The sequence below is a fragment of the Lepidochelys kempii genome, chromosome 24 (assembly GCF_965140265.1).
Source record: "Lepidochelys kempii isolate rLepKem1 chromosome 24, rLepKem1.hap2, whole genome shotgun sequence".
NCBI lineage: Eukaryota > Metazoa > Chordata > Testudines > Cheloniidae > Lepidochelys > Lepidochelys kempii.
The window spans coordinates 10,080,834-10,100,264 of NC_133279.1; the positions used below are offsets into that span (position 1 = coordinate 10,080,834).

The 19,431-nt window shown below is 47.6% G+C and overlaps 1 protein-coding gene across 3 annotated transcripts in view; it reads right to left on the reverse strand.

The window, feature by feature from the left end:
- Window positions 1-19,431, reverse strand: part of DCAF8 (DDB1 and CUL4 associated factor 8) — a 71,634-nt gene that overhangs the window by 39,062 nt on the left and 13,141 nt on the right. For 2 of the 3 annotated variants that reach the window (XM_073322949.1, XM_073322951.1), the window contains exon 1: window positions 14,495-14,582. The exons of the other annotated variant lie outside the window; for it this stretch is intronic. The gene's annotated coding sequence lies outside the window, so the exon portion shown is untranslated. Of the gene's footprint in view, window positions 1-14,494; window positions 14,583-19,431 lie in introns of those variants that run through there. 3 annotated transcript variants of the gene reach the window in all.

Here is a 19,431-nt window from a genome sequence, read left to right on the forward strand (position 1 = left end):
GGTTCCACGCAGGATAGGCAGGAGAAAAGCACACTAAGAGAAAAACCACACAAACACACGACGACAGCAACTGGCAGGGCAGGTGTATGACAACTACTTTTAATCTAACCAGATTTCAAGCTGACGGTGTCACTTTTATTTTAACTTTCTGGATATATGATACATACAAGGATTACGTTAAACCACCAGAACAATCTTAGCTGGAAGTTTTTTTGGAGTGGGACTCGACATTGAAACTGTTAATGATATTCTCAAGCAATGAGCAGATTGGAAAGCCAGTTAATAGCTTATCTCCAATTCTACTTGGTGAACATTACTGTGGAACCTGGCAGTTAAAGTTACTTCAAGAGGAAAGGCAATCATTACTGGGTAATTAATCTGACTCCTTCTCACTCACCCACCCCAGGGGATTATAATCGAAATTCAGTTTTTTTAAATAAATTTTCATTTTATTTTTCAGGAATTTCATGTTATTTTGTTTTATCCATACTGGGAAAAGGGGAGAGAGGGAATGGGGACAAGCCCATCCTGCATTCATCCCCTAGTGACAGCTCCCCACTTCCGTCATTGCAACCTGGCACACCAGGGCATATCACAGCTCAATTTTAGCAAGACAATGGAGGGACAGCTTGGCCAAATTTGGGTGGTGCTGCAACCCAGTGTGCCAGGTCACAACACCCACTGCACTGAGGCAGGCCTAGTCCCATGGGACAAGAGCCACAGGAGCTGCCGCTGTGGGGTACTTAAAACTTTGTTTTATTTTGTATCTGCTCTAATTATAAACCTAGCTAAGAAATAAGGACACAAGTGGAAAACACTCAGCTGCCTAGCAAGGAACTTCTGAGGAGGAAAGATTTGCTCCCTCTTGCCTCTCCATCTCCTGCTTCCTCTGGCGGTATTAACTCAGCTGCTGTGAAGATGAAAACAGATTGTATCCATTAGCCACCTCTTTTACATTTAGGTAGTTGAAGGCGTTCAAAGCGAGGCCTCTCTAAACTGATTTGTATTTAAGGCAGGCTGGATTCTCTCTAGCTGGAGAGACTTTGTGTCAGCCTGTCTAAAATGGGCTATTAGCTATCTGATTCATACACAGTTAAACACAGTTTAACTTGACAATGAGATTACAATGTACTTAGACTAGGAACTCCTTCGGGCAGGGTCTGGGTGTACAGAGCTGAATACACAACTCAGTAATAATAATAATGGAGATTAAACAGTAGCACTCAACAAAGATCAAGTAGGAAAGCAAACTATAACTTTTGCAGAGGAGGGCCTAGTCTGCAATCCTCGAGAGGGGCAACTAAAGATCTTTTGCCAGTTCTACCAAATCCCTTCACTAGGGTATTCCTTGGCTGTCCTCCTTGGAAGCAATCCCTATCCTCTTCTGGGCCGACTGACCCCTAGGCACCTGGCATGAACCCTATCTGCCCAAGTTATGCTTCTCCTTCCTTGAGCTGCTTAAAGCATGGAGCACTCTCTGAGGGCTCGTGGCAGGGCAGTGTCAGTGGAGGGCATTGGATGTCAGTCTACCTTGCCCCCCAGATCTGAAAGCCAGGGCTTGCTGCATCTTTTGGCATGACAGCAAGAGGTTGGAGAGAAGAGGAGAGGTCTTTTGCTTATGGTGTGAAGGTAAGTTTGGGCTCATGTTGGGAAGGACAGACATCTTGTGCTTAATATGTAGATGTGAACATCTTATAAACAAAGAGAGCAGATCAAAGTCTTCTCAGGTCTACAAGGGACTTTACTCCAAGTTATTCCAGAAAGTAGATCATTAGCAGGGACACACTTTTGGTGGAGCCTGCAGAAAAGAACGGCTTTAACGGATGCCTAAAGACATCATTTGTCAGCATCAGGGGGCTGCTACTCTTCATTTAACATGCTGGCACTTTTATCTGTTATGGGCAGGTAGCCATCACATTGGAAAGATTTAGTGATGGAAGCTACTTTACTTACTTCTCTGTAGTACACAATTGTGTGGAATACAGGTTTGCTCTACGGACATTGAGATGGACACAACGGCGCCACATACCAAATGAGTGTCAGATCCTTAGACACATGCCATCATGTATTCTATTTAAGCCACACATTCTATAGGAAGTTTTTACTAGCACTCATTTTCACATCCCCTCTGTAAAGCTAGAGAGGGATGCCTTTGGCCCACGAGTCCAGCTCCAGAGGCATTCATGGGAGAAGACAGCCACTCTAGTTCTAACAGCCTCTGAAAGAGCTTTTCAGTATGCAGAGTAATGTTGTTCAGTCCAGCCTGAAAAGGGCATAAACCAATGCCTTACACCACTGCAAGGAAGGGGAAGTGGCCATTAGAAGACATAACTGTTCGTGAAATACGGGACCAGAGACAGATTCAAGGTTTAGGACTGAATGCTACCCATCAGTGGCTTGAGTCAGTGGGGATGGGCAAACAGACAGGTGAAATGGTTGACGGTGCATGGTCAATATAGTTTACCACATGGTTCTTGTCTCCACATGTGGTATAACCACTTTTAAGTCCCAATACATGGTATAATCTCCACTCGCACTTCCAGGTGATCAATCAAGTTTTACTCAAAGCTCTGTTAGTTGTACCTGAGCCATGTATAGCCCCTTCCACTCAAGGCCCTCAAAGCAATTTACAAAAAGCAGTCTTCACTAACGCCTGAGCTCCCGTATGCCCACCCATAAAGAGAGGGCATCACTCTCAAGGCCACAACACCCAGACAGCAGAGCTGGGAATAAAACCCAGTCAGGCATCAGGAGGATTTCTATGTTCCAACTACTAGAGAACCATCCCTCCCCTCACATATGCAAGCTGGTGGCTCAGACATATCTGTGCTGAGGCAATGGGCAGAGGATCGGCCTCTCCCTAGTTTCATGGGGTGCACTGGGCTGATGTAAGACCCCTTTTTGGAACCATACTTCTTAAAGTGGGTCATTAGAGCTGCAAGCTCACAGCACTAGCCCAGCCTGCACTCCAAGCCTGCTCTTCCTCAGTTCACAGGACTCATGGTTTCTCCTGGGGTCTCCTACCCCAGCTGCCCCTGGCTGGAGCCACAACCCCCTCTTTATTACCCTATGGAGCCGTTACTCCCACCTTCTCTGATCAACTGTCACATTCCAACCATAGCAGAACCTTTGCACTCTGATGCTCCGTCCGGTTCCCAAAGGCCACAATACTATATGCTCACGCTGTTCTAGCCAATCCGCCCTCAAACTAATCCCATGGAGCAGCGGGAAGGTGCAGCATTCAAGCGCCTTTTCCCAGGAAAGGGAAACAGATTGCTCTGAAGTGTAGCTCTGCAGACACACAGCCAAGGTAAAGAGTCCTGACCCTGCTCCAGTGACCATATGGAGAGAAGGGTGATAGAGGATGTCAAATATAAAAGGGAAGGGTAATCACCTTTCTGTATACAGTGCTATAAAATCCCTCCTGGCCAGAGGCAAAACCCTTTCACCTGTACAGAGTTAAGAAGCCAAGATAACCTCGCTGGCACCTGACCCAAAATGACCAATGAGGGGACAAGATACTTTCAAATCTGGAGGAGGCAGGGGGGGTAACAAAGGGTTTGGCTGTCTGTGGGATGCTTTTGCCAGGAACAGATCAGAAATGCAAGCCTTACAACTCCTGCTAAGTTAGTAAGTAATCTAGCTAGAAAATAAACTAGATTTCCTTTTGTTTAATGGCTGGTAAAATAAGCTATGCTGGAGGGAATGTATATTCCTGTTTGTGTGTCTTTTTGTAACTTAAGGTTTTGCCTAGAGGGATTCTCTATGTTTTGAATCTGATTAGCCTGTAAGGTATTTACCATCCTGATTTTACAGAGGTGATTCTTTTACCTTTTCTTTAATTAAAATCCTCTTTAATAACCTGATTGATTTTTTATTGTTCTTAAGATCCAAGGGTTTGGGTCTGTGTTCACCTGTACAAATTGGTGAGGATTCTTATCAAGCCTTCCCCAGGAAAGGGGGTGTAGGGCTTGGGGGAAGACGTCTCCAAGTGGTCTCTTTCCCTGTTCTTTGTTCAAAACGCTTGGTGGTGACAGCATAGGGTTCAAGGCCAAGGCAAAGTTTGTACCTTGGGGAAGTTTTTAACCTAAGCTGATAAGAATAAGCTTAGGGGGGTCTTTCATGCAGGTCCCCATATCTGTACGCTAGAGTTCAGAGTGAGGAAGGAACCTTGACAGAGGAGGAAAGCTGCTCAGGTCAAAGGTGACTACCAGGATCCCTGGCCTAACAAAGCAGTTAGAGAGAGCACTGTTTCCTACCTCTGACTCTACCAAAGGACAGCTGTAGCCTCTCAGGGGTTCAGGAGAAAAGAGTTTGAGCCTAGATGAGCAGAAGCCAGCAGGGGGAAGAGAGTTGGGATAAATGCAATGAGATGGCCCAGAAAGAAGACAGCCAAGGACTAAGGCCAGATCTACACTACAGACCTATATTGGGATCACTATATCGCTCATAGGTGTGGATTTATATCAACCTAACCCCGCATGTAGACAGCACAATGTCAACACGAGAACTTCTACCATCAACATAGCTATCACCTTTCGGGGAGGTGGATTAACTACGCTGACAGGAGAAGCTCTCCTGCCAGCATAGGAGCATCTTCACTTAAGTGCTATAGCAGCATTTTAAGTGTAGACCTGCCCTAATCCTCAGGGGGTTCTCCCGCATTGGGCAAGAAGTTGTAAACTCTCCATATACAAAAGAGAAGCAGCACAGAGTAAAAAGCTGGGAGGGAGGTGGGTATTTTAACCCATTTTTCCCCATTAGTCCTATTTAATAGCCTCTTTTATACAGAGTGTGTCTACATGAGACTTATTAACATCACCGAGTAGCTAACATTTCTAAAGGCTAGTCTGGATATTCCCCAGCTATCAGCGTTTGTAGTTTGCCCACAGGGATCAGCTTAGGGCAGTGGATCTCAACCTTTTTTCATCTGTGGACCCCTAAAAATTTTCAAATGGAGGTGTAGACCCCTTTGGAAATATTAGTCCACAGACTAGAGGTTGAAAACCACTGTTCTGGAGTAATGACAAGCTTCTTCTGATCCCTTAGACAGAGTCTGTGGACCCCCAAGGATCTGTGGGCCACAGGTTGAGAACCACTGGCTTAGGGTAGACAACCATGTATCCTTGGAACAAACATTTGGGAATGTCCGGACTGGCCTTTACAAAGGTGTTCACTCCCCTGAGTTAACTGGCATCCAGAGAAAACAAGCCTCCAGGGGAGAAAGAAATTACTTCCCTACCTAATGGAACGCAACCACCTCTGGGGTAAAACATGGCAGCTGTTTACCAATCTACAGCAACACTGTAGAACAGCTTGAGGGAAGGAAAAAGAAAAGGAGTACTTGTGGCACCTTAGAGACTAACCAATTTATTTGAGCATGAGCTTTCGTGAGCTACAGCTCACTTCATAGAGTATCAGGGTTGGAAGGGACCTCAGGAGGGCATCTAGTCCAACCCCCTGCTCAAAGCAGGACCAATCCCCAATTAAATCATCCCAGCCAGGGCTTTGTCAAGCCTAACCTTAAAAACTAAGGAAGGAGATTCTACCACCTCCCTAGGTAACGCATTCCAGTGTTTCACCACCCTCCTAGTGAAAAAGTTTTTCCTAATATCCAACCTAAACCTCCCCCACTGCAACTTGAGACCATTACTCCGTGTCCTCTCCTCTCCTCCCACTGAGAATAGTCTAGAGCCATCCTCTCTGGAACCACCTCTCAGGTAGTTGAAAGCAGCTATCAAATCCCCCCTCATTCTTCTCTTCTCAGACTAAACAATCCCAGTTCCCTCAGCCTCTCCTCATAAGTCATGTGTTCCAGACCCCTAATCATTTTTGTTGCCCTTCGCTGGACTCTCTCCAATTTATCCACATCCTTCCTGTAGTGTGGGGCCCAAAACTGGACACAGTACTCCAGATGAGGCCTCACCAATGTCGAATAGAGGGGAATGATCATGTCCCTTGATCTGCTCGCTATGCCCTTACTTATACATCCCAAAATGCCATTGGCCTTCTTGGCAACAAGGGCACGCTGCTGACTCATATCCAGCTTCTCGTCCACTGTCACCCCTAGGTCCTTTTCCGCAGAACTGCTGCCTAGCCTTTCGGTCCCTAGTCTGTAGCGGTGCATTGGGTTCTTCCATCCTAAATGCAGGACCCTGCACTTATCCTTATTGAGCCTCAGATTTCTTTTGGCCCAATCCTCCAATTTGTCTAGGTCCCTCTGTATCCTATCCCTACCCTCCAGCATATCTACCACTCCTCCTAGTTTAGTATCATCCGTAAATTTGCTGAGAGTGCAATCCACACCATCCTCCAGATCATTTATGAAAATATTGAACAAAACCGGCCCCAGGACCGACCCTTGGGGCACTCCACTTGACACCAGCTGCCAACTAGACATGGAGCCATTGATCACTACCCGTTGAGCCCGACAATCTAGCCAACTTTCTACCCACCTTATAGTGCATTCATCCAGCCCATACTTCTTTAACTTGCTGACAAGAATACTGTGGGAGACCGTGTCAAAAGCTTTGCTAAAGTCAAGAAACAATACATCCACTGCTTTCCCTTCATCCACAGAACCAGTAATCTCATCATAGAAGGCGATTAGATTAGTCAGGCATGACCTTCCCTTGGTGAATCCATGCTGACTGTTCCTGATCACTTTCCTCTCATGCAAGTGCTTCAGGATTGATTCTTTGAGGACCTGCTCCATGATTTTTCCAGGGACTGAGGTGAGGCTGACTGGCCTGTAGTTCCCAGGATCCTCCTCCTTCCCCTTTTTAAAGATTGGCACTACATTAGCCTTTTTCCAGTCATCTGGGACTTCCCCCGTTCACCACGAGTTTTCAAAGATAATGGCCAATGGCTCTGCAATCACAGCCACCAATTCCTTTAGCACTCTCGGATGCAACTCGTCCAGCCCCATGGACTTGTGCACGTCCAGCTTTTCTAAATAGTCCCTAACCACCTCTTTCTCCACAGAGGGCTGGCCATCTACTCCCCATGCTGTGATGCCAAGCGCAGCAGTCTGGGAACTGACCTTCATCAGATGCATTCAGTGGAAAATACAGTGGGGAGATTTATATACATAGAGAACATGAAACAATGGGCGTTTCAGATGTTCTTGTCAACTGCTGGAAATTGCCCACCTTGATCATCACTACAAAAGGTTCCTCCCCTGCCCGCTGGCTCTCCTGATGGTAATAGCTCACCTTACCTGATCATTCTCGTTACAGCGTGTATGGTAACGCCCATTGTTTCACGTTCTCTATGTATATAAATCTCCCCACTGTATTTTCCACTGAATGCATCCGATGAAGTGAGCTGTAGCTCACAAAAGCTTATGCTCAAATAAATTTGTTAGTCTCTAAGGTGCCACAAGTCCTCCTTTTCTTTTTGCGGATACAGACTAACACGGCTGCTACTCTGAAACCTATAGATCTAAGGAACTCTTCAGTCTTCAGAGAGTTGGGGGAACCGAAACGTTAGGCTACTCAAAACTTTGTACTCTACACATCTGAAGGTGGTAATTACACTAGCTTTCAAATGCCCAAGGGCTGATGTCCCCAGCGCCCTGTCAGAGACTTGAAGATATCCCTTCACACCAGCGTGCAAAGCCTTCTCGATCCCTGCAACACAGCACGATCCTTCCAGCTGAGTACTGGCTGGACACTAGGAAACCCACCAATGCAACACTCTAAAACCAGCTCTACAGGCAGGAGCTTAAGCGGGCACCTGGGGCCCAGCATCCCAAACAAGTCTTGCTCTCTATTAGTGGAGCCAGAAGGGAAAGCAACTCCTGTTCTGCTCCCACTCCAACACACACACTTCTAACAGCTTGGGATCCCGCAGATTACATGGCTAGACCAGAAATTAGGTGGGGGAAACTGTCATTAAGGGAAAGCACTCACTTGTTCCCTGACCTGACAGGGACTAAGCATACTGTCTCGGTAGATCAGCTATGTATTATTTGCATTCCAGTAGTGCCCAGAGCATCAGATCAGAGTTGGTGTCCTACAAACACACAGAAAGATGCAACTCCTGCCCGAAAGAGCTTACACTCTGGGCCCCCATGTACAGACACCAGGATCCTCAATTAAACCTGAACCACCTACCTTTTAATTACAGACAGACGATCTCCTCTTCCTGTTAAGCTGAAGAGATGCCGTCTCCCCAGCAGGCTCCAATACCACATATATTGCCATACACTAGATTCCACTACCAGGCGGCAATGCCAGGGCCCTGCCCAGCACAATACCTAGATTCTATTCAAAGCCAGTAAGCCTCCCAATGCAAGGAAGCCAAGGGTCAAACCACAATGTGCAGGAAGACGTTAATGTACCACACCTTGTTCCCCTAAACACTGCCAGCTTTAGAACAGCCTCTGGCTGGGTGAGCCCCATGCAGATCTCTGATGCTGAAGGAACAGTAATTACACAGGCAGGTAACAATGCACACGATGCTGCATCAGATGGGAAACTCTTTTAGACATCCCTCCCACACCAGGCCCTCAGTGAAAGAGCATTCACCCTCCAATACCTGCCATCCAAGGATGTGTACACACTCTACAAGGGTCACTGAATTTAGCCCCCCAACTGCCTTGTGTGGCACATATTAGCCCCATTGTACACAGGTGGAGAAAAAGGCAAAGAGAGCTGAAGGGACATGGCCCAAAGTCAGTAAAAGACCCAGAGCATGGAATATCTAGCGCTTGTGTTTTAGACAAGAGATCATCCTTCCTCCCTTAACCTACTGCTTGTTAAAGATGAGCAGGAGTCTTTCACTTCTGGGATGCCCTCAATTCCAGCCCAGCTCCCAGTAAGTGAACCATTACCACTGGATAGCTTCTAGAAGATCTATGTCAAGTGTTGTAAGTTTAGGGTGAATCCATTAAAAACTCGAGGATTCCCCACATCCTGCACTTACACCATGCAGAAGGAATACTGCTATGCTCACCAGAAGAAGGGTTTCCATGTTACCAAATGCTAATAAATGGATCATGAAAAAGAAAATTAGTCTTGTGGTTAAGGCACAAGACTGAGAGTTGAGAACTGGATTTTATTCCTAGCTCTGCTGCAGTCACCTCCTGGCCCTGTGCCTTGAGCGCCCCAGTCGTCAAACAGGGATGATGCCTAGTTCACCAAGTTGAGGCTTAAGCACTTTGAGATCGCCCCATTGAAAGGTGATGGGGGAGATTTTTGAAGTAGTGCGGTGGCATTAGCCACAAGCTCCATTAACTAGAATAGAAGTTGTGGGGTGAAGGCCCCAGTACCACTATGAACAACATCTACCCGATATTTTTAAAATTGAGAAAACACGATGCAAGGCACGTTGTAAGCTCTTTCCAGAAGGCAGATTCCTAGTTCCAATCAAATGATATTGTGTGCAAGTTGGCGTGTGTTCTGTTTTATATCAGACATACTTGCACTCTTCTGAAGTCTACAATCTAGTAGTGTCCAACAGTAGGAAGCCAGTTAGCCCCCACCTTGCAAGTGACGATTGTCACTCAATTACACTTCAGTTGTATGCAATACAAAGTCCAACAACAGGATTAAAATACTGCACACCAACCCATTTTAAGAGTGTTGAATTGATATTTATAGCTCCTTAGTTACTGAACAATCCATTATTATAATGGATATGTAGCTATAAACACACTAATGGACTAGCTCTGCCAGAACACACAGTATTGCAGCCACATTTGGACCAAGCTGCACAGGCACGATGGCTGTGGAGATAGGGCAGCAGTATGAAAAATGTCAGGCTTTTCTCTGGTCTACTAAAGACTCCCTACCTTCAGGGTCATCCTGATTTCAGTCTGCTTTACCAGACAGCGAAAACCCCATGGGTCTTTGCAGACAGATCACTGTTGTGAACACAACCCTATGTATTGGCATACACTGGATCTCTTGTACACTCTCACCGCCTTGTATTTGTTCACTTGAGGCTCCTATATTTAAGCAGGGTTTTCTCCTAAGTACTGGAGTATGGCAACCTAAGACAGTGCTCCTTTAAGTACAGAGACTGTCATCAGGTGATTTAGGCCCAAAATGTAACTTGATCAAGATCTTACACAGCCTAATAATCCTTTCATCCCAACATGCCACTCTAGGAGTATGTCAAAAAAGGCAGCACTCGGACTCTCAGTAGATAGCTGCAGCTAGCCCTGCGGGGACCCCCACCTTCCAAAGGACACATTCTACTATTGAGCATTCAGTTACATTTCAGATGTGTGAAATATGCGAAACCCAACAACATAGTACGAAAACCACAGGTTTAGGGTGAATCCATTAAAAACTTGAGGATTCCCCACATCCTGCACTTACACCATGCAGAAGGAATACTGCTATGCTCACCAGAAGAGGGGTTTCCATGTTACCAAATGCTAATAAATGGATCGTGGAGGAGAAAATTAGTCTTGTGGTTAAGGCACAGGGCTGGAGCCCCAACCCCATGCCAGCTCTCTGCCATAACTCTCCACCATCATTCTTTTCTAGGGCATAGCTCCTAGGCCAGCCAGCAGAGCAGCTAATGGCATTCCAGCCAGACAGCTACTGTTCATTCTCTTTCCCAAGTTCTCCCAGCTACAACTCATACAACACTGTCCCTCAGTATTACAAAAATAATTCAGAAATAAGAGGGATGGGGATGTCAACTGATATTTACATGATTTTATTTTAATTTCAATGAAAATAATTTGATTGGTCTTAAGCCTTGCCTTAGAGTGATGGGGATTTATACTGTCCTAGTGCATGAGAACCTGACAGTGAAACTGACCAGACTTAATACTTCCATGGATGCTGTTTATTTTAGTTTTACTGCCTACCCAGAGGAGAGAGCACATTAGATGCTTAGGAAATCCTTTTAGTTTTAAAAACTGTACTTCCATGGCACCTTCCATCCACAGATGTCAGTGTGTTGCGGAGACGGATGAGTATCATTACGCCCATCTGTAAGATGGGGAACCAGACGCACAGAGAGGGGAAGTGACTTGCCCAATGTCAGAGCAAGTCAGTGACAGAACTGGGAGTTGAAACAAAGTCCTCTGACTACCTGTTTGGGGCCTCTTCCACAAGACAAATGCTGCCTCTGACACATAAAAAGAAGCAATTCAGTAAACTCAAGGGGACTTTGTTTCTCAACTACAGAAGACCTCTCTTAGTTGAGACTTCCCAGTAGAGTCTGATCTCAGTTAAGTGATGAGACTTTATCAAAAAGCCTGAAGAGACTGGAAATCCGTTATTGTGTTGATACACATTACTTGAGCTTGTCAGCTCTTCAAGGCAGGAACCACCTTTTTGATGTGTTTGTCCAGCACCTAGCACAACAGGATCCTGATCTACGACTGGGGACCCTAAGTGCTACCACTATGCAAATCTCCTCGTTTCCCCCACCCATCCCAAACACACATTTTTATTTGTTATTTTCTATATTAACTAACCAGAGGTTCAATAGAAAGTCATACCCATGGAAAACCTGGATAAAGGCCACTTACCCTAGTGGCACTAGCTAAATGAGCTGACTGTTAAGCAAAGGTTATGCCAATCCTGTACTGATTAGTCATCAGTCATTGCCATTCACTATCAATATCCTATTTATAACAGGAACATTTTCTAAAGATCTCCAAATGTTAGCAACACTGGAAGCCTTAAGACACGATTCTGCAGAGAGAACTGCATGAGCCCAGATGTCCTCTTGCATGGTGCTCTGTGCAGGACCAGGTTCTCCTGTAGACAGGTTGCCAGCATTTTTAACAGCATATCATACAAGCATACTACAAGCAGATCGAATCAAGATGGTGTTAGAAACACCAGCAATCTGCCTCTTAGGGCCCCAAATGCAGTTAATATCAAGAGAGCAGAACCAGTTGTATCAACAGTGGGCATGTTTTTAGAAAGGCCCTCCCCATACTAGGGAAGCTATGAGGCTAACACAGGTCCTGAAGATCACACAAAACATGCAGATTTCCGTTAATTGGGATGCACTTAATTGGGAAAATTGTATGATTTTTTTTTTTAAACCTGGCAGTGTCCTGAGTAATATATACACACTTTAATTTCGATTCACCCTCTCTTGAGGGGCACACAAATCAGCTCTTGGCTATCTTTTTCCTTAAAAATCGTGTGTGTGTGTGGGGGGGGGGGAATATAACCCATTAAATGAAGGTTTTCCTTTTAGAGATAAAGCACCTCAAAGCCACCACAAACCGGACACCTTTAAATTACTGCACAATATGCTAGTTCTGAAGCACAATGGAACAGCCTTGGTCAATGACCACCACCACTTTACATGCCATATCCAAGGCACTCAATTCAACTCAATGAGGCTTTGACACAACCAACGTCTCAAGTGTTGCCAAACTGTAAGAGAGAGATCCCCCTCCCCCATTTGTCAGAGAGAGAATCAGAACCCTTCACATTCAGGTTCACCCACACCCTGTTTGGAGAGATCAGGGACTCCATTTGGCAGGAGAAGAGAAGATGTGATTTGCCTGACATCACGCAACTGGGCAGCATGATGGCTAATGAAATTCAGTGTGAAACACAAGGTAGCGTACACTAGAAAGAACAATCCTTGAGTTACTCACACATACTATGGGTTATCTACAAACAAGGCTTGAACCCCTTTAGCTGTACATGTATAGTCAAAGCAGTTCAACCCCTTAGCGAGAGCACAGTTATCACAGTATAAAGGTGCTTTATCCCACACCTGGTGTGCACTTAAAATTTATACTAGCATAGCTAGGTCGGGGGGGGAGAGGGGGGAGAGAAAAAAACCACACACCATAGCGACAGAACAATGGTGACAAAACCCGCAGTGTAGGGAAAGCTATGCCAACAGCGTGTGCTCCTGTCAGCCCAGCTAATGGGAGGTGGTGTTCCTATGCTGGCAGAACGCCTCCTTCTGTCATTGTATACTGCATCTACGCTAGGGGACTATGTCAGCATAGGCTCAGTAATGTAGCTATAGCCTCAGTAGGGCTATTCTCCTTCTCATAGAGATATATTTGTACCTGTATAAATCACTTTTATACCTGCAAAAGAGCTCGTGTGGATACAGTGATTTCAGTAAAAAAAATTCACCCCTCTAACCAAAAAAAAGATTGGCCAAACTGTCAAGTGCATACCAGGCCTTAATTAATTAGCCACTCAGGAAAGAGACTTGGGCATCATTTTTGGACACTTCAACGTGCAATGCTGTCAAAAAAAAACAAAAAAACTCTAGTGTGTACTGACGTACAGGCAACAAGACAGCAAATATCATAAAGCTATTGAGAAGTCAATGGGACCCCCTTCACCTGGGTTACTGTGCTCATTTCTGGCCACCTTATTTCAGGACGTTCTAAGATAGGTAGGTGAGAGTGATCAGAGGCATGGAAAGATTTCCATACGAAGGGAGAATGAAGAGACTGCGACTCATAAACCTAGTCTATCTATACTTGTAAGCTTTACTAGTAGAACTACGTCACTTAGGGATGTGATTTTGTATTAGCTAGTCATTCAGGTAGAAGACCTAGCATAAATGAAATATATGCACCTATAAAGGTGGCATATACACCGGTACGTTACTCCCTGTTCTCATAGGAGGAGAGTTATACTAGTATCAGTACCTTTATTGCTAGAACTGTGCCCATTTGGAGGGGGAGGGCAGTTGTACCTATTTAACTATACCGGTCTGGTTATAGCAGTGCAGCTTTCTAAAAGTTGACAACTCCTTACTTTAAGGAAGATAAATAAGAAGAGACACGACAGAGACACAAACTAAGAAATAGCACAGAAGGAGATAAGGTAATACTATTTCCCATTTCTAGAGTCATTACAAGAAAGGGATATCCAATTCGGATAAAAGGCAACATGTTTAAAACTTAAAAACAAACAGCACAATTAACACACGGAATTCATTGCCACAAGAAATCACTGTGGACAAAAGCTCAGTAGGATAATAAATAGGATTAAACACTTACATGGATAACATCCAGTTACATTACACAGGATAAGAAAAGGATACATATATATAAGCCCTGCTGCTGCACAACATAAGCCAAATTACTGGGGTTATGGTATAACCCGTTCATTGGAAGTTTCTTCCAGGCTGTCCGTTAAAGGGTTTCTTGCACCTTTCTCTAAAGCATCTATTACAGGTGATGCTGGAAACAGGATACTGAACTAACCTGCCCATTGGCATGAGTCTGTATGGCAATTCCCTTGTTCTTATGAAGAATCAGTGGCAGAAAAGGAAACAGAACCCAGGGGTCCTGATTCCCAATCTGCTGCTTTAACTCCTAGAGAACACTGTCTCAAGCAAATGAGGAGCAGTTTACTAGCCCAGGCTTATCTAGTCACTCACCTTAGAAAAACAACAAACCCCATATATTTTACTCACCAGTCCAAAAAACAAACAAAACCAGAGAAGAATAGAAAAGAAAAGAAAGTTGCTGGCCCCAGGCTGGGATACATTAGACTGAACACAAGACAGTTTTAGAGGCACTCACCTTTCCTACTTCTATCCACCACACAGGCCCAGCAGCACCTGGGAAACTGGCTCTGTAGATTTGCTGAGAGACTGAGAAAAATTACAGTTTAAATTTAAGAGGTGTCATTTATAACTGATCTCACCCTCTTGCACCTTATTACTCTGAAGTAAAGATAGCTCAGACCAGACTTCATCCACCCCATTCCTCCCAGTACATGTATGTTTGTTTTAATTAAAGATTAAATGTAGCAAGAGTATTTCATGCAAGCCTAGAGTGTGGGTTGGCGAGGGCCCGACACAGACACCCTCGGTGAACCCCAGAAAAGACACCTGCTCCCTGCCCCCCAAATACAGTTCACGAGTCTCCCCATACGCCGGGCACCATTAAAGCTAAACCTGGAGAATCAGGCAGGTTCAGCCTTTCTCAGATAGCGGGGAGGGAGCGAGAGCATGGCCATGACCCTGCGGGGCCAGGAAAGGAAAGCTGGGCAGGTGCAGGCTGGGTTGGGTCGCCAGGCACCAGCACTGGGGATGGAAGATCCAGGAGCAATCCCCTAACCACAGAGGACGAGCCCGAGCAGGGGGTGAGGGAGGCCTTGGTTCTAATGGCTGGGAACCCTGGGCCTGCACGGGAGAGGGGAGAAGTGGGTTCAGGGCAGGAGCAGGACCTGTCCTGGGAGGGGGAGAGGAGCGGGACCGGGCTCTGGCAAAGGGTTAGGGGAGCGGGGCCGGGCTATAGGTTGGGGGAGGGGAAGGGAAGCAGGCCAGTCCCGGGAGGGGATCGGGTCCTGGCTATGGGTTGGGGGAGGGGGGCCGGGCCGGGGCCCGGTTGGGGGAGGGGAGCGGGGCCGGGCCTGTCCCGGGGGTCCCAGGAGCGGGGCCCGCTCAGGCCGCGGCTCCGGGGGACGTGGACGGACCCTACTCCCGGCGGCCCCGGGCCCGCTCAGGCCGGGATCCTGCTTCCCCGAGCCGCTCCCCCGCCACCGGCTCCGGGCCCAGCCGCCATCTTACTGCGCCGCCTCCCTCCGCCGGGGACGCTTTGCGGCTCCCGCCCGCGCTTTACGGCAGCGGCGGCTTCGCGACACCCGCTCCCCTCAGGGCCTGGGGATTGTTATTGTAGGGTCGCGGCCGAGGGGGTGGGGCCCGGCGGGGGCCCGTGTGAGGGACGGGTCTGCCCGCGCCAGATCCGCCGTGATTGTAAATTCCCCTCCCCCATTAGCCCCCTGTGCTATTGGCGGGTCCCCGGTATTAAAGACCCCCCCCCCGTTAGCTGCCCCGTCTCATCACCTCCGCCTGCAGTGTCATTGTAGGGCCGCCCCCTCCTCAGCCCCAGGTTTCCAGTGCAGCCTGCCTGGGGGAGCCCCGCTCTGTTATTGTAGGGTCACTGCAACCCGGGATATTGTAGGGTCATTGCTCCTCTCCCTGACTTCAGCCTCTTCCCTCGGGAGACCCCCTCAGCTGTGCTCCCTTGGGAGCTCAAGCCACCCAGCACCCTGTCCCCATCCATCCCACGGGTGGGCGGCCACCCCCCTTTCCGCCTTGGACTGATGCGCTGGGCTAGGCCTGCTGCTTTGTTATGGGGCTGCCCGTAAGCCCGGGGCTGCCCGCGCTGCTTTGGGACTGGGAAGTGCCTCACGCGGGGGCAGGGCAATCATTTCTCACGCCACCAGAGTTTCTATTTTTGTATGTTGGTGCTGCGAGCAGGGCCTGCGTTTTCACTGACTCCCTCCACCCCGGCATGGCCAATGCGGTAAGCAGCAGGGTGGCTGCCCTCCCTGCCGCCTCCCGTGCTTTGGACCCAAACAACTGCTGATTGGGTCAATCACAGGCCAGGCCTCCCCCAAACAGACTCCCACCAGGAGGCCAGGTACACGCCATAGGGCTGCACCCTCTGCACTGGGATCCCAGAAGGGATGGATCAGCCCCTTCAACCTGATCCTTTCCCTTTCTACTCTCTTTTCCCCATGATGGGATCCCTGACCCTCTAGCGTCGGACTTCCCTGCATGACAGCCCCATCTGGAAGGAGCTTGGGGCGGTCTTGGCTGGTGGGCTCGAGGGGAGGTGCCTGTCATGGATCCACAGGTCCAGTGCTCTCATACGGCTCTGGAACAGTCCCTGGGAGAACGCCTTCAGGGCGTCAGCCCCTTTAGGGTCACAGTCTCTCACTGGAGTAAGCCTCTTGGTTTCACTGCTTCCTGGGAATGAACATCAGAGACTTCAGCACCCCTGCTTCAGGACCCCAGAGTGAGGACGTGAGACTTACACACTTAAGTGAGGACCCCAGAGTGAGGACCCCAGAGGACCCCAGAGTGAGACTTACACACTTAAAGGGAGCAATCCCCCGCCCCTCCCAGTTTCCTTAATATGGAGTGACTCTTATCCAGCACTGTAAAAGCAGAAGGGTTTATTAGATGTCTGGAACACAGTGTAGAAAGCCCTTGGTTAGCACAGAGAACAGAAAGTTACAGCATAGTCCATCTGGGTTAGTTCACAACCCAGAGCTCTCTTCTGAACCTTTCTTAGTCTCTGTTCAGAAGCTTCCTGCTTTCAGCAGCCCACACTTAACCACTCCACCTGAACCTCCTCCAAGCCCTTTGTTCTCCAGCTAGTCACAATCGAGTGGCTTCCTGCAGAGGATGGGCCATCCACGGTCATTCAGTTGGTAGGATACCAAATTGTCTTCCGGGACTCTCCATGGTCCTGGGCCCCAGATAGCTGGGTGTCAGTCACACCTGTATCTCTGCAATGAGTAAACAATCTTTCCCCCCCATCTAGTTAACCATGTAGCTCATCGGGGAAACTGAGGCACACAATACTCATCCAAAATATTATGAAAAATTCCCACTCCGCCACAGGGCCACAATCCTGGAGCCAAGAACAATAGATTCTTGGGGAGGCAGTGTGATGTAGTGGCTAGAGCACTGGGCTGGGACTCAGGAAACCTGAGTTCTGTTCCCCACTCTGCCACTGATGCTGCTGGGTAATGCTGGGCACATCACTTCTCCTCTCTGTGACTCAGCTGCCTCCTCTGGAAAATGGGGATAGTGAGACTGACCTCCTCTCTAAAGCACTTTGAGATCTCCTGGTGAAAAGTGCTAGATAAGAGCTAGGTGTTATCACCAAATAATAACGTGTTTTAATTTGATTCAGTCACTTGTTGGGCTGTGGCCTCTGCTGCTTCCGTGGCTGTGATCTTCGAGTGGCCGTGCCCACTGGGGCCTAGCACCAACTGTAGTCTCAGGAGTCTTGTGATCAGAGAGATCTCCCCATGGCTTTGACCTCTGCAACACAATGCCTGCTCCCTCTCCCCCACACGCTAGGACTTCGAAATCGGTATTCCAACATCTCTCGCCTTTCACTGAGGGGCAGAGAAAGCTTTTTTGCTGCTCTAAGGAAACCTCCTCCTACAAATACACAGGGAAGAACAGGCTCGATGTCCTTCAAGGAAAAGTCAAGCAGGGGAAAAGTCATGTAAATAAGTCATAACATCTTTCCAAGAACACACACTCATTATGTAGTACACTCTTCCAACCCCTTAACCTGATTTGACAAATATTAACATGCACTGGGCCACATACATTTGCAATCCAGATCTAAGCTTTGGACTGTTCGGCACTGGTGAGGCCACACCTGGAGTATTGTGTCCAGTTTTGGTCTCCCCACTACAGAAGGGATGTGGACAAATTGGAGAGAGTCCAGTGGAAGGCAACGAACATTATTTGGGGGCTGGGGCACATGACTCACGAGGAGAGGCTGAGGAAACTGGGGTTATTTAGTCTGCAGAAGAGAAGAGTGAGGAGGGATTTGATAGCAACCTTCAACTACCTGAAGGGGGGTTCCAAAGAGGATGGAGCTCAGCTGTTCTCAGTGGTGGCAGATGACAGAACAAGGAGCAATGGTCTCAAATTGCAGTGGGGGAGATCTAGGTTGGATATTCAAAAACACTATTTCACTAGGAGGGTGGTGAAGCGCTGGAATAGGTTACCTAGGGAGGTGGTGGAATCTCCATCCTTAGAGGTTTTTAAGTCCCGGCTTGACAAAGCCTTGGCTGGGATGATTTAGTTGGTGCTGGTCCTGCTTTGAGCAGGGGATTGGACAAGATGACTCCTGAGGTCTCGTCCAACCCTAATATTCTATGATTCTATGATCTTCCACTTTGCTGCTGATCCACGTGCTGCGACACTTGCGAGGTGCATGGGCACTCTTTTCCTTTTTGAAAAGGGCAGGACACCAGTAACCCCGGGGGCTGGCACAAGAGGGTTTGGCTTTTAAATCCCTGCAAGTCCTGCAACAACTTTGATTTTAGGGACAGCGATAAAACAGCAGTGAAGACGTTAGGCTAGATCCTCAGCTGGTCAAAAACTAGCCCTGCTCTGCTCAGTTCAATAGAGTTACAATTGCTAAGCATATGACCCTTTGTCGGGAGGCTGGGCAAATAGACTCTTTCAATCACTGAAAGACTTCACTGACACAACCCAGCAGCAGGGCAGGTTTTAGTCGAACGCATGCAGAGTTTGCTTTTCACTTCCAGTTGTGATTGTTAAATGTACTAGGAAATAAAGCTGTTTCCAAGGAGGATTTTTAAAAAATAACGAATGATGAGCCATGAGACGAGCTGTGCCCTGTGGATATGGGCCATTTCACCCATTCAGTGGGGAAGTGCCGAGAGTCCTACCTGCTTTGCCTGTGACACCATTTCCCAGTGCCATTTCCACTGCTGGCGAGTGGTCAACTGCAAACAGCACAAGAGAAGTCTATAGATTTCAGGGCAGATGGGCCTAGCATGCGCATGGGTCAAGAGCAGCACAGATGGCTCACTTTTGGCTTTGCTGTGTCTTACCCTTGTAGTGCAGCAGCATCCCTCACTGCCTGTTCTTTCACCTCTTCACTGTCAGTGCAGGGGAGGGGGTTAGACAATGCTTCTCCGCTGCGTGCTAAGAAACAGTCACCCTCTT